General features: G+C 46.7%; 1 protein-coding gene across 1 annotated transcript in view; it reads right to left on the bottom strand.

Moving 5' to 3' along the window:
- Window positions 1-21,855, bottom strand: part of LOC119390757 (uncharacterized) — a 37,563-nt gene extending 15,708 nt beyond the window's left edge. Inside the window, exon 1 of the mRNA XM_037658446.2 lies at window positions 21,614-21,855. The gene's annotated coding sequence lies outside the window, so the exon portion shown is untranslated. The remainder of the gene's footprint in view (window positions 1-21,613) is intronic.
- Between the last annotated feature and the right edge of the window lie 1,304 nt (window positions 21,856-23,159).

The following is a 23,159-nucleotide window of genomic DNA, read 5'->3' as shown; positions in this document are numbered from 1 at the left end:
ACGCCATTCTACGTCCGGATGGCTCAGTCTCAATACAGCGCCTAGAATATTCCAACACTGTCACTCTCGCAATCAAAGCATACGACAACGCACGAAAGCGCTTCGAAGCGCGCGAGTGCACGGGCCGCAATTCTTGACCCGGGCCCGGCCCGGGCCCGGAAATCTTTCAAATTTACCCGCCCGAACACGGCCCGGTGACTCAAAATGAGACCCGGGCCCGGTCCGAACCCGAGAAAATACTTCGCCTACCCGGCCCGGCCCGACCACAGATCAGGCCCGACCCAGTAATTTAGGTGGTGTTGCCGGAACATGGAATCGCCAGCAAGATGTTTTAAGCGGCAAATACCTACGCTTTGTTGGCGTGTGTTTTGCTAACAATTATACTTTAACATACGGTAATTTCTTGTAAAAAGGGGCTCACGGTGCAAACAGTAGAGCGGACATATTGGATACAATGATTGTTTCTTCGGCAGTGGTGTACTGTACCCATTTTTTCTACATGAAGGTCGTTTCGTAGCAGACATTGTAGCAAGGAAAGTGATTTTCAGCACGAGTTCAGTTTCGATAGGCAGCGCAATAACAACAAAGGATGGATCGATGAATGGATAAACTTTATTATGGTCCATCGGAACTCGCTCTAGCGCGCTGCGGGCCGCTCCGACATCGGAACAGAAAGACCAAGTCTCTCTGCTGCGTCGCAGGCCCGTTGGACGGCGCATACAGCTGTTCTTCTAGCGCGGAGCTAGAACCAGCCTCCAATACCAGCCTCCCATTTAGACGGCATGATGACTTCCATATTTCCATATTTTACAGCGCAAGACGACAACACAGTAAGGAACACAAGACACACGGAGCGTGTGTCTTGGAAGCTAGAAACCAACTCGCCCAACACATTACCTTGCGGATGATGACTTCGCCGCCACGTAACGCGGAGCTCCGCCAGAGCATGTGTTCTAGATTGGCTTGGCAGAGAACAAAACGCTGACTTCACTTTGTTTTTCTAGCGTTAGCTACACCGGCCTAGCCGAACCAGATTCGCGTGGATCCTCAAGAGTCGTGCTGCGCATGCGAGAGGATCAGTGATGTCACACACCGGAGCTGGCAGCTTCCGCGCACTCCGCCGCCGCCGGTCTGCGCTTTCCAAAGGAGTGACGTCGTAGCCTTGGCATATGCATTGGCGCCGGCGCGCGCGCAGCTATTCGCCTTCGCTGTGCAGTCGCCGTCTGACACTGCCCTGGAGCCGCTTGATAGCGCCTCTGACTGGTGTTTGCCAGTGTGGTATAGCCATGGAGAAGGAGAGCGCAAATGCTGCTCAACGGCGCAGAAGAGCGGTGAAGCTTATCTCATCGATCCCGAAGTAGTTGCCTGGCAAACTAAATATACATGTGCCACATAATACGTATACCGTGTGTGTGTCATTGGAGCAGCAGTAAGCATGATAATGAAGCTAATCCGAGGCAATCAGGAAAGCTAAGAATAATTAGCTGACCGTTTGCTAACGCTACGTTATCCTGGCATAGCTGAGCTAAGCCACTGCAACATTTTTTGTTGCACACTATAGCCTATTGAAATTTATAGCATGCTCTAACCACAAAGACAATCGTGCACCCTTCTAGATATGTAGCACCTGTTTTCACTATTGTGGCACCTTGCCACAGCAAGAGAAGCAGAGGTAGTGAGTGAGTGAGTATGAACTTTATTCAGGTCCTGAGGAGAAAGAAAGCGGTGCCGAAGGCCCCGCCAATCAATCCGGCGGCTCCACCCAGGTCGGGGCAGGTAGAGAGAGGCCTTCGGTGACAGCCCGGAAACAACCAAATTTGTGACCGTTGTGTAAAGACACTAATGTAGATAAAGGTATGGAACCGCGTGCACCACGTGTATGCGTATAAGCAGCCGAAAGGCAGAAAAAAACTATTTATCATAGCATTATTTTCACATACCACACCGCTGCTAGTATATACAGTCTATAAGTTCATTATGGCATGGTTTATAGTTTACTTCTTCACATGTTATTGTGAGAAAAATCAAAGTATCAAGAGATTCCTGCTTTAAGCACGCCATGCGCTGTTGCATCACATATCCTGCCGCGCTAAAGCTTCCTACACTGCTCGCGCTGGCCTCACGGGCGCACCACATCTGCCTTGCCGATTGCGAAGGCGTCGGCAGGCGTTGTTCTCAACTTCCACCAGTGGAGCAAATTTAGGATGTCTTTGCGGACCTCTGCAGAATGACCATAGCTGTACAGCTCATCCCTTCAGTTCTCTCGTACCCGAACGTTGTGCCACTCTTCAATGCCATCTATACAAACCTCTCCTTTGAGGGCTTCTCGTTGCAAATTTTCAGTAGTGTATGTTATGCACGGTTTGCACCGTGCTCGTTTTTTTCCATATTATAATAGGTTTATGCCTTCCCAGCGATGTTGTACCGGTAGAAGGTGGCCATTGGACTACGCGGTCAGGACTGGCAGGAGGTGGACGAAGCGATTTCGATGTATTTTCGGGGTTCGTTCGAATTTGGTAATAAAGGCGCGACTAAGCTCTTCGAAGCTTACTCATTGGATGCATATGGTTCCAGGTAAGTGGACATCACCCGGCACGGAATCTGTCTTTGTCCTTTTTCAAGCCAGATATTTCGTCAAGAGAATATACTTCACCCCACGCCTTGTTTAATGGACGTATTCTATTCATGCACATTACAACGCTGTTGCGGCAGTATCATGTAGCTCTCGCACTATATAGCGCACAATATTGGGCCTCATACACGCGACTCGCGGACCTCTCGCCAACGGCCCTCTGCCCGCTCATGACTGTCTTCATCCCATTTTTTTCTTTACAAATATGTTCTTGTGATACGCAGCCATCAAAGATCGAAAGCATCTTTTTCGTGAGGCACACCCTGCGGTCATCCCCTGTGTTGATACAAAACCGTGAAACAAAGCTATATTTCAGGATCGGCGTCCAGATTTTAGTCAATATGGGTGACACGAAATGACTGGTTCCCCAGACGTGAAAGAGATGTCCGTTTAATAGACAGATTTAGTTGAGCGTCCGCAACAACGTACGGACGCAGCCTGCCATAGGAAATGGCTGGCAGGTTGCGTCCGTACGTTGTTGCGGACGCCCAACTAAATCTGTCTAATGAAAATACTAAAGGCGAACTGGTGCGCCGGCCACATGCACGTGCCCTCGATGCCCCTCGGTTTCCTCTTCTTCGATAGAGTCTGGCACGCTACAAGTTGCTCCGTTCCGCACTAATTTCCAACAATGGGTATCGATACGTTGTTGGACTCCTGCCGCAAAATCCCCTTCAGGAATGATCCCGTATATGAGATATGGGAAAGATCTGCTGTGAAATGACGGTAGTTTTAAAACCTCTTCCCCCCTCCCACGCTCCTACCGTCGTCATTGCCCTAGCTCTTGCGGGAGTAAATTTTCGTGAATTCGGCCCGTTAGCTTAGGTGAGTTTGAGACCCCTGATATGGCGGAACAAGACGAAAGCTCAGACATTAACAGTGTGGCCGCAAAAAGCAGATTATGCATGTCCATCTTGCGCCACATGACCACTGGGAGCCGTCACAGAGTCACAGAAAAAAAAATGTGCCTTTATAGGGATTCTATGTATCAAGACTCCGTGCATCCTTTCGTTTTAGAGGGGGCTCTAACTTTCAACAACGTTTCCCCGCTTTGTAGCTCTGTGATCGCTTTTGCGATGGCATCTCATAGGTATAATCTTATTATATTACATTTATTACTGCGATTACAGAGTAACATTTGGGATATAAAATAATAACGAAAGCAAATAAAGCACAGAATAGCGAGATGTTACATGTAAGCGCCTGGTCTATTTACTTTTCGCTCGCCCGTTTCAGATAAATCAAGTAGCTCATATGCAAGAAGAAAAAGAAGTTCAGTACTGGTCCCTCATACAACTTCTCCAAATAGCTTACCCCACATCAAAAAAGCGTTCTTTCGAGATCAAATGTGGGACCTATATATATGCACAACGTATGCGGAACAAGGCACATTACAGAGAAAACGATTTTTCTATTATCAGTAAATTACCCCTTTACCATTCCAAAAGCACCACGTTCGCCGCGACAAGACTCTTGGTAAAAGAGAAAACTCGCAGGAAAACGCAGGTAACAACGCCAACTTGAAATTCACGCAGCAAACGCCGTGACGTCATAGATTCTGACGGCATCTACTGGGCCCTACATAATTTATAAAGGGTAAAAATGAAGTACATTGACCTCAGACTTAGCATACCAAGTTTCTCGAAATTTCCTTGAGTCAAGGTCCCCAAAAATGCGACAAATACAGTTTGAAATCCGTCACGTGCGCAGATTTCAGCGCGAAATTTCAAAATGGAATTTTGACCTTGATTTTCTCCTCTATTAATGGACTCAATGATGGTGAAATTAATGACGTTCAGGTTATCAGAGCACAATTTATCGGTCTAAACTGATTCAGTGTTTCACTTTAGTGTCCCTTTAAGAACGGAGCAAAGTCCAAGCCAGGCCCGACCCGAGACCGCCACCTCAAACCCGGGCCCGGCCCTAAGCCCGGAGCTTCAGACCCGAGCCCGGCCCGGGCCCGCCGTGAAAACTATTTTACCCGGCCCGGCCCGACCCACGGGCTGGGCCCGGGTTTTCAGGTAGCACCGAGCCCGTGCAGTGCTCTAGTGGCAGCTTTTCGTGTAGTGCGCGAAATACACCGATATGTAGGCTTAGCTTATAGTAGTCGTTATATTGAACACCGTGCAAGGCGATAAACAAGCGAATCTTCGTTCGAACGATCACATGAATTTGTGCATACCCAAATGGACGACGTCGTGTAATGCTGTAGCAGTACAGCCGGCGTGCTTTGATGGAAACGCATCGGTCGAAACAGAAACAGCGGAGGGGTTCCGCGACAGTCACGGAAAAGCGGTGTGTCCGTGCGGGTTTTGAGTATTTCAGGTAAAACAAAAAAACAAGCTCCGCTGACGTGCATGCAAGCGGAAAGGTAAACTTTGACGCAGTAACTGGCGCGAGCTGCGTGCACTTGCACGGGCGGAGTAAGGCACAGACAAAACTTTAGCATAATGGCGCAAATGGCGCAGCTGGATCATCGTAGGAAATGTTTACTGCATGTACAAAAAGTAAGGACAGACATCACCGCGCAGCATGTACGTTGCCGCAGGAAATGGCATCTTTTCTGTTTTCTTTTTCTTTTTTTAGATGCGAAGCAGCTTTTGCGCTGGGCTGTGTCCGTAGTTCCTTTGGCGACCGTCCCACCTAGCATAGCCATGTGAGCGCGCGCTCGCGCCATGAAAAAGTCTTCTTCCTCTCGTTCTTCGACCGCCTTGATGATGATACGTGCAGAGCACTTTAGGGGCCCGGGCTGCCCTATGCTGTCCTAGCTTGGCGTAACGAAGACAAAACCATGTGTGCTGGCACGCGCTAGCGCCTTCGGGCCTGTGTAAGGGGCTCGGTAAGACGCTGTGGCCTCTCCCCCTTACACTCTCTCAGCAATCACGTGATGGCGTCGGGGAACGGGATTCTGCAGGTGCGCGATGAACCCGCGTGGCGTGCTCCAACAAGAGTTCGGTACGAGCAACAGAAACAGTAACTACAATGAATTCATGGTGTGCTCCGCTTCCAAGGACGCGTTCACATCGGGCAAGGTGCCCGTGATGAACGGAACTTTAAGTCGACCCATGCGCTGCTTCGCATCCCCACATGGTTCCCTTTAGTGGAAAGTGATGCAATCTTGTTTTCTAATTGCGGGCTTTTAACGTCCCAAAACAAAGACATGATTATGAGAGACGCCGCAGAGGAGGGCTCCGGAAATTTCGACCACCTGCGGTTTTTTACCCTGAACCTAAATGTAAAGGGAAATGGCACATAACAAAGCAGAAAACTGGGCGAGTTGGTATGTATTCATCGTCACAGGATACCGCGCACTTAAAACGGGGACAAAGGGAGAAGAACACGACAACACAAGCGCTATCTTTCAACTAAAGTTTATTCAAGGAAAAACGGAAGAGACGAAAACAACACTAAATACCGCGCATGCGTCACTGCGCGCAAAAGAAACTTCTTCTCCCTTTGTCCCCGTTGTAAGTGCGCGCTATCCTGTGACGATGTAAAGGGAAATTGTAACGGTCGTTTCGGCCTGTCCTCTGCAACGTGACAGTGCACACTTGGCCCTCAAGTGAATATTAAGAACTTTGCATAAATGATCTTAGTTAGCCAATTAAGCACGATATAAAAATCTCGAGGCGTACCTAATCCTTTATTTAGGTGTCTGGACCTTTTCTATCGGCATTCGTGTGCCCTGGTGTATTCCTTTGGTTAGCGTTGTGCTTCACGCGTTGTCGACGAGGATCTCAGAGGCCGCGTAGAAAGAAGCGCGCGGTTGAGATCTGTTCCGCCAGGTGGCACAACGATCCCAGCATCTCACAAGATAAGCCTCTGCTCTTTCGATGAGGTAATTAAATTAATTTTCATTAATCCTCGTGACAGTTATTTGTTCTTTGCTGAACTTATGCAGCGAAGTCATGTGCATTCAATATAACTCTTCAAGCAAAACCATTGATTTCGTACCAGTTTGATTTTTTAAGGCGCATGTTCTGAATATTCTAAAAACCGGAAGTGAGCGCTCGACCGCAAGTGCTTGGAAGGCAAGCGAGAGTGTCACTCGCTGCTCGTGCAACTCAAAATGCCCTCATGAGCGCCACATCACAACAAGCCACATATCATTGGATTAATTCAGTTGCGGTTAACCCCCTTTTTAAGTTGGTTCCAGTTACGCGAAACACCCTCTACAGTAAGAGCGCAAGCATGCGCATTTAACAATAGTACCTCGTGAATGTCCTTGAGCCCAAGGGCCGGGAGGCACGTGCGTTCACTTAAAATAGCTACCGCAGCAGCAACCTCTGATAAGGGGCCGTGCTAAGGATCGCGCGGATATACCGTTTCTCCCAGCTAACTTGTGCCCAGGTGTTAAACAATGCGATAGTAGAGGCAGGCGATTGAAAACTGGTGCATATTGCTGACAGCCACCTTGCTCACTAAAAACAATTTTTGATCATTTCTTAATTTATTAATTAGGATTATTTAACTAAACTGCTAAATATTGAGTTTAGGCAAGAAATGGGATTTGGAAAGTTCGAGAGCATCGTCTGAAACACGCATTGCATTATTGGCGATAAAGACAGTCTCACGTGTACCATTCTACAAGCTGAAAGGAAATGCCGCGAAAAAAAAAAAAGAACACGTGACTAGCGCATTCGCGCGCCGCGATCGTGCTGCTCTCAGCTGTGGTTTGAGCGAACGAAATCAGCTGCGGCCGCAACTCGCCGGCTCCGTTGCAGCGGTAGGCCGATAAGTTGGCGGTTGTCTCTTGTCCCGCGTAAGTCAGTTAGCGCGTGTGACTGTGCAGATTGTAGCGAGCCTCGGCAGCTTTGAGAAGCACGGCCAAACCTCTGGCACTTGAAACGGCGCCGGGGGTTTGGCATATATGCTCGGACATGCAGCTTTAGGTATGCCCTTTACCGTTTCTTGGAGTGTATTGGAGGCAAAGGTGAGTATTACATGTCTTGTGGGAAGTTCCTTGTCCTTGTGCCTGATTTTGATGCGCTCTACACGTATGACATTTTCGCGCTTCCACCCATCCAAACGTTCTTCGTCGGTGATGTATGCGAGGTAGTAGTCTGAAACAACACCTTTGACGGTGTTCACACTTCGGTGTGCACTAACGCAGATCGGTCAATCTTCAAATCCGACAAGGTTGGTTAGTTTATCATACTGAAGCTTGTCTTTCACTTCGATTAATAGGTCACCACTGGCCATCTTGGTGGCTTTGTAGCCACTGCCAATGGTTTCTGTCAGGCATCTAGAGACAAGAAAAGGCGAGATGTTCGTCACTTTCTTTTTAGTGCTTTCAGAATGAATAACATGGTACTTGGTGTAGTTGTCCGTTTCGTTCAATGAGAATTGGTTGGCTACATCGGTGCGCCCCCGCTGTTTGTTTGTTGTTAGTTCGGCAGCCATGCCAGCCGCCCACCACCGAGCCCAACAAGGGGACGCCGCGAGACGCAAAGGAAACACGGACGCCAGCAGTACATGGCCGCTGTAACTAAATATAGTTAACGCTAGGTTGTGAGAGAGAAATACGAAGAGGTGGGTAGAGAGAGACAGGAAAATTCAACTGCCATATTCCTCTGGGTTGGTCAGCCCAGGGGTGTCGTCTACGTGAAGCCGGGGCCAAAGGGGTGTGTTGCCTCTGCCTTAAAGGTCTAATCACCCAGCATCGGCTCAAACCCCAGGATTCCCTTTTACAGCGAAAGCTGTTATGCGATCACAAATATGGCCGTTTTTGGCGCCGTAGTTGTCCGTCGCTGCCGCCGCCGCCGGTGTCCGTGACCACTATCGCGCGAAATCAGAAAAAGAAACTAAATAAGAAAAAATATCCGGGATGGAACGAGGTTCGAACCTGGACCCTATGCGTGGGAGCCCAGTATTCTACCTCAGAGCCATGCCGGGGCGTGAAACTGCCTTCCAAAAGGCCCTATACAGGCTTCATGTTGGGAAGGCCGTAATGTAGTGCCGTAGAACAGCAATATAACAACCAGGCCACACACAACTCGAATTCTGTAACTAGGCGTCACACAATGCGAACTGCGCAACGGGGGGTTCTTATATGCTTCCAACCCATTACAAAGGTCTCTGCCATTATTCTCCATCGTCATCAGCCACAGCATCAACAAAGTGCACATAATACCTACAGGTGTTTAGCGGGCACCACGGTTCTCCGCAAAATTACGAAAAATTGCATAGTGGCTGCCTCCCTACATAACAAAAATTATCACGATTTATAGCGTAGTGGGTTCCTCGCATGTGCCCTTCTATTGGTTGCCAAGGAAGCCCATAAGGCTCCCATGATTCATTTCCTTACATTACAAACATTATGAATATTTATGGAGTAGTGGGTTCCTCGCAGGTGAACTTCTATTGGTTGCCAAAGAAGCCCATAAGGCACCCATGATCCATTTCCTCAGGGTCTCAATAAAGTTATTTTTCTCTCTCTCTCTCTCACGTTAACCTATGTTATAAAGCGTGGTGGGACAGTTAAATAACGATCTGGCGGCACACAATGCGAATATGTAGTGGGTCGTTTAAAGCTTCCAACCCACTACGTAGGGCTCAGCCATAATTCTTCATCATCATCAACCGTCGCATCAACAAAGTGCACATAATGCTTTACTGATAATACCTCGCTACTCCGCAGAATTACGAATGATGTCGTGGTGGGTGCTTTCCAACTTCACAAAAATTATGATTTGTGGGTGTAGTGGGTACGCTGCTAGTGTACTTGGCCCATGAGTGTTTATAACGGACTCAGCTGGACCCATCGTCTTCTTGGCTGTTCCTTCGTGAGAACGACACTCTTCATTAACTCACTTCAGACGAAGAGGCACCGCGTCTTGCTCACATCTTATATTCAGAAGACCAGCAAGCAACCGAGAAAACGAAATCCGCAGATACGTCACACGCCCTCGCGCATGAGATAAGCTGACAAATGTGGATCGTTCATTTGTTATCTGGCGACGCAAACGCTTTTTTTTTTGTTCTTGTAAGAGGGCATGCGCTTACTCTTTCCCTGTTTGCTACTTGGCTCCGTCGTACGGCGCTCGCGCACGATAGTTAAAGATTTCGGCGGCTGTACATACATATATAAAGTATGGTTGAATCCCCGGCCATATAAAACTTGTGGCTTCGCCACTCTACGATAACAAAGTGCATCTCTGTTCTATATGCTCTGAAACAGTGGTGCACGAAGACATGCCAGTGCTAGGGCGATACTTTATTCGATGACCCCTGAATGCTAAGTTATAGGGGCATGTGTTATGTGAAATTGTACTGTCGCTAAGGCGTCCTCTGGGCAGAGGACGTGCTACGAATTCCTTCGACATAACGTGGATTGTGCCAGCATTACGCAAACAGCTGAAAACTTACCGACAATAAAAAAAAGCGAATCTCCGCTTGGGGAGACTGCTGGATGAGTAGAAACGTGTTCTGTGTATGCTATTCAAAAGTGTTCTTTTTATGTTCTATTCCATTTAATTGTACCGGGACGTGAAGTCAGCATCTTAAGAGCAATGGGTGTAGTAGACCAATAAATGGCGACCGCGTAGTCAAACCTCGATCGCACGAAGCTGTTCTAGATATTCATGAGGCACTTGTCACTACCGTATGGCGTGTTTAATAGTTAAAATTGAGCGGTTATGACGGAAAAACGACTACAGCTACGCTGCGTCAGCCACAAGGTCGCAGCGCTAAGGTAGCTGCGTAAGCTTTATAACTGCCCAGTTATAAAGCTTAAAACTGTGCAGTTACAAAGCTTACGTAAAAAGCCAGTTTCCTGATAAAAAAAAAGAACTAAGAATTTTAGGCAGAGGTATAAGTGAATCATCTACAATAATTAGACTGGGGTAAATACGTATGTGTAGTTTGCATAGTTCACCGAAATATTTTCTTTTTTTATACAGGGACACGCGATTAACATTATGTGTGAGTGTTAACAGTTCCTAGAGTTTTTTTCATGTGTTAACTATGCCGCCTTTCTAAATAAGTTGAGCGCGAAGTTTGTGTGTGGGCCCAATTCAAAGTGTGCATAATATAACCTCGATTGGCAATTATTACCCAATCTCGCCCCTTTTTAGGCACCTCGAACTGAATGTAGTGAATCACTTACCCTGAAAAAGATTACTCCTCTTGGAATGATTCCCCCGGCAGGCAAGTCAACGCGGTCGCAGAGAACAGAATGGATGTCGATGCTTTCTTTTTATAGCTGCTCCTACAACCAGATGACTGGATTTTTCTTGTGCAACGGCAAGATTGTGTCTCGCGTATATCTACAGAAAACCCATCTCGATGCAGCCACATGGCATATCGCCAGCGCCGACGACAGCCACAAAGCTAGTTCGTAGCGTTTTAAAGACGATAGTCTTTCTTGGGATATTTGAACGCAGAAATTTTGGCCTTTCTGTCTGTCTGTCACACGATTCAGCCAGTGATGTTCCGTCCCGCACCGAAGAATTCCCTTTCCGAGGCACGAAAATTCCCTATTTCAGGCGCTTTTCCCCGCATGCATCGCCGAAAATCCCCGAATATTTCCCTGCACAAACACAGTAATATAATATTCTATATATCACGTTATAACCGCACATGAGCTCCGATCTCGGAGCTCATGTGTTGCAAATGCATCGTGCACACCTGGGTTTTGAGTCTGACGCCCGGAATGAACAAAAAGACGCTCCGTGTAAATAAATGCAACGAATCTCAAAGGCTATGATGCTGCGTGCTACATGCGCCGAAAACTGTTCGAGTATCCGAAGGCGCCTCGCAACCGAAGCGTTTTGTACATTACAAAAAATTTTTCCCTTCCTGAAATTCCCTGCAATAACGCGAAGATTCCCTTTTTCCCTTTCGTCTAAAATGAGGCTCGAAAATTATCTGAAAAAGTTTCGACGCAAGGCCGAAGCAATGAATGTGATAGCAAGAAACTAATGCTATATTAAGTTAGGCTCGCCAATGGATACTCTCAGTTTGAACAGCGCTCCTGTTGCAAAGGCGGCCGAAGCAGCGAAGGAAACTAGCGTGCTTCAAGTGTCGAGCTGTGACACTTGATAGTTCGCGCTCATCTTCTGTTTGTTCGTTTAGCGGCGTCCCTTCAGCTCGAGTGGCTTTCGTACGCTCCGTAACATGAGCGCGGACATCACGGTGAAAGCGTGAAACATCCCTCTTCCCCTCAGCACAAGAAAACCGCGCGAGCAGACAGCGGAAGGGCAAGGTTCTCCCTGCGCAAGTATAAGAAGAAGCGAGCGAGCTCGCCGACGACTTTTAAATGCGCCTGTCGCGCTCCTAACGCCATCTCGCTGGTAATGAAGAAACGCTTATAAGCGCAGCCGTCTCCGAGTCCGTCCAGCGGTAAAGTGTGTGCATATAACGCTTGCCGTTACCTGCGTGGAGGATCTGCGTTTCGTGGCGTAGTGGCTAGCGCCACTCGCTGCGGAGGAGGAGGTCCCTGGTTCGATTGCGCGCTTCGGAAGCATTTTTCTGAATTATTTTTCTTTGGGGCTTTTATGTATATATACATACTTATACATATACGGTGCATGACGGCGGCGACGGCGACGGCAAAATCCAGCTAAGACTGTCCATATAATTGCTATCGCAATAAAAGGGAAAATTCCCTGCGCGAAACATCACTGGATTCAGCCACCCGGCCAAAGTTTAAGCACTTGCTGAACGCCCAGCCATCTTGAACTGGTAGCTGCGTTCATACTTGTGAACATTGTCGATCAAAAAGCAAATATTACGCATACCTGAGGCTAAACATCAATACGTAACTATTAGGTGGCCTGTTCCTTTACTATAAAATACATAGATACGTAATTCTAAAGACCCTAGTGTTTCTTAGGCTGCGCTGAAAATGCGCCGCTATGCACGAAAAAGCCCTCTGCCGACGATATGGTGCTGCGACGTGTCAGTGGCCCTGGGCTCTGCACAAGCTCATGTTTCCCGACGCCACTGCCAGATGGCGTCCACATCTCACGCAGCGCCTCAAATAATGCGGATAAAATGAAACCTGTTCATACAAACCTCTATTGCACTTATCATGCCAGGGCGGAAATGGTACGAGAACAGCATCACGGGTGACCGCGGATGACAACAGGACTCATGTAGTAAGGCTGGCAGTAGACTGTCATCTTTCGACGACATTTGCAGCGAAGCACGCAGATACGCGGCCAATTTTTCAAGGCGCAAGAGCTGCTGAGGCTATGCTGCGCCAGGTACAATGCGGTAGGTGAGGAAGGATGAAGTGATGTTTTAAAGCTCATTTAAAGAGCCACATTCTTTCAAGAAGTTCAGCACAGAAGACAAGGGTACGAGTGGACCATCTCCAAGAAGTAGAGCGGGGTGGATAGGCGTGTATTCTTTGTACAGCTGGCCGAAATATTTTCGTGTCTGCGTAGCAGCATGAGGACATGTGATTAGGATGTGTATGACTGTTAAGGGTTCTTGACATTTTTCACAGATTGGTTGTTCACTGTTTGTGAGTAAACAGTTGTGTGTCAGGTGTGCGCCCCAATACGGAGTCGGCATAAAACGACCTCAACAAAACGTTCTTGTTGACGATAGGTCTCCCATTCTTCATGTGCGGGCTTTACCAGGTGAAGCTCATTATTTGCGCACGAGTCCCAATGCTGCTGCCATTTATCAAATATCATCATAATCATCAGCCTGTCTACGCACACTGCAGGGCAAAGGCCTCTCCCATGTTCTGCCAATCAACCCGGTCCTGTGCTTTCTGCTACCACGTTATACCTACAAGCTTCTTAATCTTATCTATTCACCTAATTTTCTGTCTCCCCCTCACGCGTTTGCCATCTCTTGGAATCCAGTTAGTTACCCTTAAGGGCCACCTTTCATCCTGCCAACGTGCTACGTGCCCGGCCCATATCCATTTCTTCTTCTTGATTTCAACTATGATCCCTAACCCCCGTTTGTTCCCTGACCCACTCTGCTCTCTTCCTGTCTCTTAAGGTTACACCTATCATTTTCCTTTCCATCGCTCCCTGCGTCGTCCTCAATTTAAGTTGAACCTTCTTTGTAAGTATCCAGGTTTCTGCTCCGTACGTAATTACCGGTAAGATGCAGCTGTTATATACCTTCCTCTTGAGGGACAGTGGTAGACTACCATTCATGATTTGATAATGCTTGCCGAATGATCCCCATCCCATCCTTATTCTCAGACCTACTCTTCTGCTTTCCGTATCCAGTTCAATAATCATGAGCTGTAATTCGTCTCCCGCGTTACTCATTAATGCAATGTCATCAGCGAATCGCAGGTTACTGAGATACTCTCCATTAACTCTTATCCCTAATTCTTCCCAATCTAGGGCCCTGAAAACCTCCTGTAAAGATGCGGTGAATAGCATTGGAGAGATCGTGTCTCCCTGCCGTACGCCCTTTTACAGCGAAAGCTGTTATGAGATCATTTCAGCGGCCGTTTTTGGCGCCGTAGTTGTCCGCCGCCGCCGCCGGTGTCCGTAACCACTATCGCTCAAAATAAGAAAAAAAAACGAAATAAGAAAATATTTCCAGGATGGAATGAGGTTCGAACTTGGGCCTTCTGCGTGGGAGCCCACTGTTCTACCACAGGGCCATGCCGGTGCTTGAAACTGCGTTGCAAAAAGACCCTATACAGGCTTCATGTCGCGAAGGAACCACATTAACACATGTAATGTAGTGTGGTAGAAGAGTAAAATAACAACCAAGCGTCACACAACGCGAATTTTGTAACCAAGCGTCACACAATGCGAATTGCGCAACGAGTGGGTTGTTGAATGCTTCCAACCCATTACAAAGGGCTCTCCCATAATACTTCATCGTCATCAGCCACAGCACCAACAAAGTGCAGATAATGCCTTAAAGGCGTTTAGCGGGTACCACGATTCTCCGCAGAATGAAGAAAAATGAAATAGTGGCTGCTTCCCTAGTTCAAAAAATTATGATCATTTATAGCGTAGTGGGTTCCTCGCAAGTGCACTTCTATTGGTTGCCAAGGAAGCCCATAAGACTCCCATGATCCATTTCCTCAGGGTCTCAATAAAGTTAGTTCGCTCTCTCTCTCTCTCTCTTTCACACGTTAACATATGTTATAAAGCGTGGCGGGAGAGTTCAATAACGACCGGGCGTCAGACAATGCGAATTACGTAGTGGGTCTTTTAAAGCTTCCAACCCATTATAAAGGGCTCAACCATAATTCTTCATCGTCATCAACCGTCGCATCAAGTAGGTGCATATGATGCTATACAGGTGGTAGCTCGCTTCTCCGCAGAATGACGAGTAATATCGTGGTGTGTGCTTCGCAACTTGTACGTTGCTAATGTACTTTTATTAGTAGCCACAAGAGAGTATATAACGGGCTCTAGAAATGCCGCTCTTCCAGCTTTCGCTGTGACTGTGCTGCGCTCTCCGCGCAGCCCTGGCGTTTTATGGAGGACTATAGTGGCTGTGGATCCGCCGTAGATTTCTTCTATTATGTTTGTATAGGCTTCGTCGATGCCCTGATTCCGCAGTGCCTGCATGACTGCTGATGTCTCCACCGACTCAAATGCCTTCTCATAATCTATGAAGGATATGTATAGGGGTTGGTTGTATTCTGCGCATTTCTCTATCACCTGATTGACAGTATGCATATGGTCTATTGTTGAGAAGCCTGTACGAAATCCTGCCTGGTGCTTTGGTTGATTGAACTGTAATGTCGTATTAATTCTTTGAGCAATTACTTTTGTAAATAGCTTGTAGACAACGGACAGTAAGCTGATGGGCCTGTAATTTTTCAGGTCCTTGACGTCCCCTTTCTTATGGATCAAGATGATGTTCGCATTCTTCCAATATTCTGGTATCATCCCCGTCGAGAGAAACTTCGTATACAGGGTGGCCAGTTTTTCTAACATAATCTCGCTACCGTCTTTCAACAGGCCTGACGTTACCTGATCGTTCACGAAGGATTTTATCAAACAACGCTTTACCAATTGTTCGCTGGCTGTCTTTAAAAGGAATTTTAGTTTTTATAACTGTTTGTTGAGCTGCTAAGGAAGCATATTTATCTGCTTTTTTTTCTTTGCCAGGTATATCAATATGGCTTGGGATAGCAGAAACAAATAGAAACCGCCTCGCTATTCGAACAATCGTATTTAAAATGTCGCCAATTGAGGGTTCACATTCTGATTACACATGTAATGCTTTTACTACACTTAACTAACCTGTGTATATTATCGCCTTCTTGTGTTCCCCAGTGGTGATATTTGGAACTGCTTCATACAAGTCATAGATTTCAGTTGTGAAAATGGACACGGACTGAGGAAATTTAACACTGACAGCACTTTCTTTTGTCATGATACCAATACCCACATGATTTTTTTTTGTTGTTTTTGAGCCGTCTGTATAATATTCGATGCAATCTCTATAATTATACTGAAGTGTACGGAATTCCTGAAATATGTGTTCAGGTGGGGTTTCTTTTTTTTAGGTGAGTTAAGCAAATGCCGCAAAGTTGTGTCAGGTCAAACCATGGCGGCAGTCTAGGTGTTTTCATGGCGACATCAAGTGCTTCTCCAGAGATGACATACGTGCGGCAGTATTCCTCGAAGCGTAGAACAAGTGGCTTGATTAACTTCGGTTTGTTTAGGTAGTGTAAGCGTGAGTTACACTTTGTGGCAATGTCGTGGCAGGTGTGTGTTGATGGGATGACCTTATTCTTAAAACAAGGGCGAACGTTAGTAACGCTCTTCGATGACACAGAGGAGGCTTGTTGCAGCGTACTTATGTACTTTGAACAGGCGATGCTCTGTAAGCGCCCCTCGACAACCGCAGACCGAGATTGTGTACAGGATCAAGAAGGCGACTATATGAATATCGTGCTGAGCCGTAAACAGTGCAACCATACGCTAAAATGCTGCGCACAACGGAACGGTAAATACTTAGCAGGCACAGTCGATCGAAACCCCGGTGCTTATGGGATAACACTTTGAGAAGACTTAGTGCCCCATTCGCCTTAATTTTTTAGTGTGTTTACGTGTGCCAGAAAGTTGAGTTTTCGGTCGAATGTAATTCCTAGAAATGTGTTCTTGTTTTACCTGAATTTCTATGTTTTTTGGTTTAAGAAGTGGAACAGGGAACATTCCTCTTTTTTGCGTGAAGAGAGCAGCAGTAGTTTTTTTGTGTGGAAAAGCGATAACCATTTCGGTCAGCCCGTTGAGTCAGCTTATTGAATAATTTGAAGTTGCCGTTCACAGGTTGACAGGTTCGAGTCACGACAGTCGATTTGAAGATCGTTAAAGAGACCGACAACTGCCCAGAACATGAAATGAATGCGTCGATAGAAAGACTGTCCGTCGCATTGACTCAAACCAACCCTGTTTTTTTCGTGAGAGATGAATTTATATGTTTATTTCTTAGTTGAATGTCGCGAAAAATGACATTTGGCGCCTCTGGCGCCGCAGGTCATTTGACTATGAGGAGAGTTGTGCTCAGAATGCAACCTTGTGGTACACCATTTTTTGGGGGGAGAAATATTCCTGAGAGTACTGTGCCAAGACGTACTTGAAATGTCCGATTTGACAGGAAATTACATAAGCAGTTCAGCATCCTTCCGCTCATCATCAGGTCAGCTAGGTCTCTTATAATCTCATATCGCCAAGTCGTATCATATGCTTTCTCTAAGTCAAAAAAGACAGCAAGACAGTGCTGCTTGTGTAAAAATGCATCTCGTATTTCGTGTTCCAGTCTGACGAGGTGGTCAGTTGTGCAGCAGCCCTTTTTGTATCCGCCCTGGTGCGGGTCTATAAGGTGTCTTGTTTTGAAGAATGAAGGTAAATCCTGTTTATAATGCTTTCGTATGTTTTTGCTAGAAACTTGTTAATGAAATGAGCCTGTAGCTGTTCGGAGATTATGGGAATTTACCAGGCTTTAGGAAAGGTATGACTATTGCATTTTCCAATCTTTAGGCAATCTGCAAATTTCCATATTTTATTGAAAAATTGGAGAAGTGCCTCCGCTGAAGCTTGGGATAGGTACACCAGTATTGTGTAGTGCACACGATCAGGCCGTATTTTTTTTTTAACAGGCGGAAAATATTTGTGCTCTTTTAATCTATCATTTAGGCGTATTCTTGTTTGGCCTATGTATGACGCACCGCAAGACAAAGGATTGCGTAAACCACATTATCGGTGCACTGTACAAACCTGTCGCGATGCTTCTTAGCGCAAACAGGTGTCCTACTTTGTTCGCTAACCCCTCGACACATTTTTGCCAGTTTCTCGGGCGCGGTAAAGACCACCTTTACTCCCGCCCTTTCCGCCACTTTCTTCAAGTTGTGCGAAACGGAATGTACGTAAGGAATGGCGGATACATTCTTTGTGCCGCAAACTTGTGCTCCTGCACGGTTGGCGTTAGCGCCTTGGTTCTTCACTTTAAGCATTTTTTTCTGCAAGGCTAGATAGATTTGCTCGCGGGTACCCCAGGCTTGTTAGACGACGAAGTTGGTCGTCGAAACTACTTCGTAGCCCGTGAACGCATCATTTCTTTATGTCATTGTAAAAAGATGAATAAACGATGCTGCGATTGACAAACTTAGAATGCGAGGAATGAAACAGCAAAACCGGTTTTTATGCTCTTGGATGGAACGCCCAGCAGAGGTGTTTAAATGAAAAATGAAGCCCTAAATCGAGGAAAGATAAAGAACTATCAACCGGAAGCCCGTGAGTCACAACTAAAGGTGCCAAGCACTAACGAAAAAAGCAGTAGTATATCAGAAGATTCCTTTTGCAAGTCTTCCTCGTCACATTTTAGAACAATAAAAAAGTCACCCACGAATCCGAAAACACGTAACACTTGCGTGGTTATCAGGCGCTGCTGCAACAGTCTAATTCCGCTAAAAAGATGTCACTCAGTATCGGAGCTACGCATGAACCGATGCACACACCATCTTTTTGTAAACAGATGTCCTCTTTCCACTCTACTTAAGTAGAACCAAGGTAGGTTCTTAGCAGCTCTAAGAATGAGCCTACTGCTATACCGGAAGTATGTTGGAATGAAATCGCCCCGTAGATGTCAATGCATTCAACTGCGCTAGTAAGAAGGCGCGCGCGCTATCTCGAAAGCCATCACAGCGGGCGGCTCGTTTACCCTTCTACGTGCTGCGCTCTCAACGAGAAGTGACTATGCGGAGAGCATCTCTCCCTCGAGCAGCCGTATTCTCTTACGCCAGCGTTTTGTAGTTACGCGAGGCCGGATACAAAACAGTTAGCTGCCACCCTCACTTCGTGTAACACCACAATTTGTTGCTATCGCATTCATTGCTTTTCCCTTGCGGTTAAACTGTGACATTTTTTTTAAACGCCGCAGAAAATCAGCGTGCAGCATGTACGTTGCCGCAGGAAATCGCAACGGTCGTTTCGTAATGCCTTCTGAAACGTAGCAGTACACACTTGGTAGGGACATCTGCAATCGGCATTCATGTGTCCTGGTGTATTCCTTGGGTAACTAAGTTTCGCGCGCTGCCAATACGGGGATCTCAGAGGCCACGCAGAAAGAAGCGCGCGGTTGAGATCTGTTCCGCCAGGTGCCATAACCACCCCAGCTTCTCACAAGATAGGCGTCTGCTCTTTCGGTAAAATAAATAAATTAATTTTCTATAATCGTCGTGACAGTTAATTTGTTCTTTACTGAACCTATTCAGCGACGTCATATGCATCCAATATATCTCTTTAAGCGAAACCATCGATTTCGTACTAGTTTGATTTTTTGAAAGCGCATTCCCTGAATATTCGGAAAACCAGAAGTGAGCGCTCGACCGGAAGTGCTTAGAAGAGAAACAATAGTGTCACTCGCTGCTCGTGCAACTCAAAATGCCTTCGTGAAAGCGACATGACAACAATCCACATGTCGTTGGTTTCATTCAGTTGCGGTTAACCCCTTTATTAAACTGGTTCCAGTTACGTGAAACTACCTCTCCAGTAAGAGCGCGAGAATGCGTATTTAGCATAGTACCTCGTGAATGTCATTGAGCCCAAGGGCCGGGAGGCACGTGCGTTCACTTAAAATAACTACCGCAGCCGCAACCTCTGATAAGAGGCCGTGCTTAAGGTCGCGCGGGTGTATAACATGAAAACTGCGACTTTCCTCAGAGTTGCTACATCGCTTCTGAGTCACTGGGTAAATAACATTTTGATGGGTGCCAGACGGAGGATGTCTATTCTAATTGTGGGCGGATGAACTTCGCTTAGGCTTTTTTATTATTATTATTTTTACAGGCGGAGACGTACTTTTTAGACTGCGCTTTGCGAAGCCGAGCACGCGTAGGAGTTCGAGCAGATAAGATCTATGTGCACTTGTATCATAACAATGTGCGTCCCTGTCCGATATACTATAAAACAATGGTACACGAAGACATAGCAGTATCAGCGGCGATACTTGCTTTTCGTGACCCTTGGATGTAAAGTCATAGAGGCACGTGGAAGGTATAGCTGTGCTGTCGCTTCGGCATCCTCTCGCAAGAGGACGCTCGAAGAATTCCTTTGACTTAACGTGGATTGTGCCAGCACCATGCAAACAGCTGAAAACAGGCTGACAATAAAAACAATTGCAGCATATCCACGTGGTGAATGATGATGAGTGGGGCGAAGCGAACTCGCGCTGCAGCACGGCGATGGCATTGGCGCGAGCGTGGTCTTTCTTCATGGAAGATATTGTAGCGCGCGTTCTGGTATGCAGTAGAAGAAGAAGACGACGTTGACGAGTGACAACACGCACGAGAGTCTCACTCGTCAACGTGGTCTTCTTCTTCTTCTGCATACCAGAACGCGCGCTTCTCACGAGCTAGAGGTGGCCCCAACTAGGTGGTTACAAACCGGTCACAGGACAGACCCACGGCTTTAGGAGCTTCGCCCCTAAAAAACGGATTCACTCTGTGCCTAGAGACATTGCTGGATGAAAAAGAAAGTGTTGTATGTATTCTACTGAAAAGTGTTTTTCTGTGATGTTCTATTCCATTTCATTGCATTGGGTCGTGAAGTCAGCTTAATAATATTTGGGGTTTAGCGTCCCAAAACCACGATATGATTATGAGAGACGCCGTAGTGGAGGGCTCCGGAAATTTCCACCACCTGGGGTTCTTTAACGTGCACCTAAATCTAGGTACACCGGCCTCAGACATTTTCGCCTCCATCGAAAATGCAGCCGCCGCGGCCGGGATTCGATCCCGCGACCTTCGTGTCAGCAGTCGAGTGCCATAACCACTAGACCACCGTGGCGGGGCATGAAGTCAGCATCTTGAGAGCGCTGGCCGTATAGACTCATAAACTACGATCGCGTGTTGCGTTCAAACTATGATCGTACGAAGCCCTTATAGATGTTCATGAGGCACTTCCAATCGAAATTTAGGTACATTTTGTTCTTTTATCTCAGTTATCGGTTCTGGCCTGCGATACTTTGGTGGGGCAGGTAGGGCATAGATAGTTTTATTTAAATTTAAGTTTCATTTATTTTCGCCCAACTCCACTTTAATGTAATGTAATATCACTACTGTATGACGTTCAATAAATGTTACGTAAATCGAAGTTTTGTGTCGCAAAGGCGGCTATGGCTACGCTGAGTCAGTCAAAAGGTGTATAATAAACAGCACAAACTGCGTGGTTACAACACTAACTTAAAAAGCCAGTTTCCTGTAAAATAAAACTGACAATTTTGGGCACGGGTAGAAGTGCATCATCTCGAATAATTAGACTGGGGTGAATAGGTACGTGTAATTTTACGCAGTAGGCGGAAATATTGTTGTCCTTTTTTAAAAAGGAGGACATGCGATTACAAATTGTGTGAGTGCAAACAGTTCTTGGATTTCTTTCACGCGTTAACCATGCTTCCTTTCTAAAGAGGTTGAGTGCGAAGTGTGTGTGTGTGTGTGCGCCCAATTCGAACTGTGCATAATATAACCTTATTATTACCCAATATCGTCTCTTTTAAGGCACATTGAAGTGAATGGAGAAAATCACTTACCCTGAAAAAGTTTATTCCTCTTGGAACCTTTCCTCCGGCAGGTAAGTCACCGTGGTCGCAGAGGACAGAATGGATGTCGACGCTTTCTTCTTATACCTGCTCCTACAACTAGATGACTGGATTTTTCTTGTGCGACGGCAAGATTGTTTCGCGCGTATATCTACAGAAAACCCATCCCGATGCGGCCACATGGCATATCGCCAGCACCGACGACAGCCACAAAGCAAATCCTTTTGCTTTCGATAGCGTCCGCAAACGCTGGACACCGTCTCAGAGGGGGAAAGCGAAACCGCCACTTGCTATGTATAAGTGCCATTACGAAGGTTAAAGTGACGCGGCGGTCATGAACTGCAATAGGCGGAAAACTTGCTCGTGTTTTCGAAATATGTGTAATACATGCTCTTGCGCAATCGCCCGTCCACCAGCCTGCTTTGCTCCACGCGCGTACCCACGGCTGAGTACTTTAAGCACTAGCCCGCACAAACCACACCTGCACCGCCTCTTCGCGCCGGGTTTTGATTGCTCAGTGCCTTGCGCCCTAAGGAAATTGGACCTTCAAGGTTGTGAAGCAGATGAACGCCCTGCGATAAACTCACGATTTGCTTAATTTGCCTGCTCTCATCTCTAACCTTCGAGAGGTGCTCAAGGACGCGCAACAGTAAACACTCGGTAGTCGTAAAAAGGTACGAATGCGAAGCCTGCAGGTAAGAATGAACTGGTCAGAAGTGGCTCCAAATAATCACGCACAAGGGAACGCCATTATCACGCGTTATTTATTTGTCCCATGCTCATTCGTGCTGTTCCGTTGGCCGAAGCACTACGTGTTCAACGATATTTGCTAAATCAACGGCATTTGTTATGTAAGGGATGTGCCATATCGGGTGCCTTAGATCACGTTATAATCAACACACAAGAAAAAAAAACTGTTCAATGCTATATACATGGTTATGAGACCTACACAATCTTCGGTAACTTGTCCTGTTTCACCGCGCAGATAATTTCTGCGTACTAGTCGCATTACACCTTCAAAGGGACTCGCGCTTAGAACTGCAGCATATCCTCGGCCCATGGCAAAGTACAAACTGTGCGGTACGCGCCACGAAAGCCCTGTTGACGTTCTTGCGGGCCACGAGCCTGAACGATACATTGTAAGTAGTGCAATCTATGTCTCTGTATACGATGTTAAGTGTTTATCAGTGTACATGTACTAATCATCACACAGCACCTGGAGTAGCATGTTCAGGCGAATAGCCACGCTAACATGTCCAGCATTTCATTAAACCCTTTCTCTTTCCTAGTCCAGGGGTCTCAAACTCGCCTCAGCTAGCGGCCCGCAGTACGAAATTTTTAGTCGTGCTAGTGCCGGGATAGTGACGATGATTCAAGAGGGGGGGGGGGGGGGAAAGGGGGTCGAGCAATTTTTAGGCGTAGGGTAAAACGTAGGGTAATAAAAAAGTTGTGTAGGGTAAAGAAGCGTAATTTTGACCGTTACGTAAGGTATTTTCAGAAATTAGTTGGCAACACTGGGGGGGGGGGGGGATATAGA

This window comes from Rhipicephalus sanguineus, chromosome 4 (assembly GCF_013339695.2).
Source record: "Rhipicephalus sanguineus isolate Rsan-2018 chromosome 4, BIME_Rsan_1.4, whole genome shotgun sequence".
NCBI lineage: Eukaryota > Metazoa > Arthropoda > Arachnida > Ixodida > Ixodidae > Rhipicephalus > Rhipicephalus sanguineus.
Note: the sequence above shows the minus strand (reverse complement) of the source record. Positions and strands in the feature narration are given on the sequence as shown.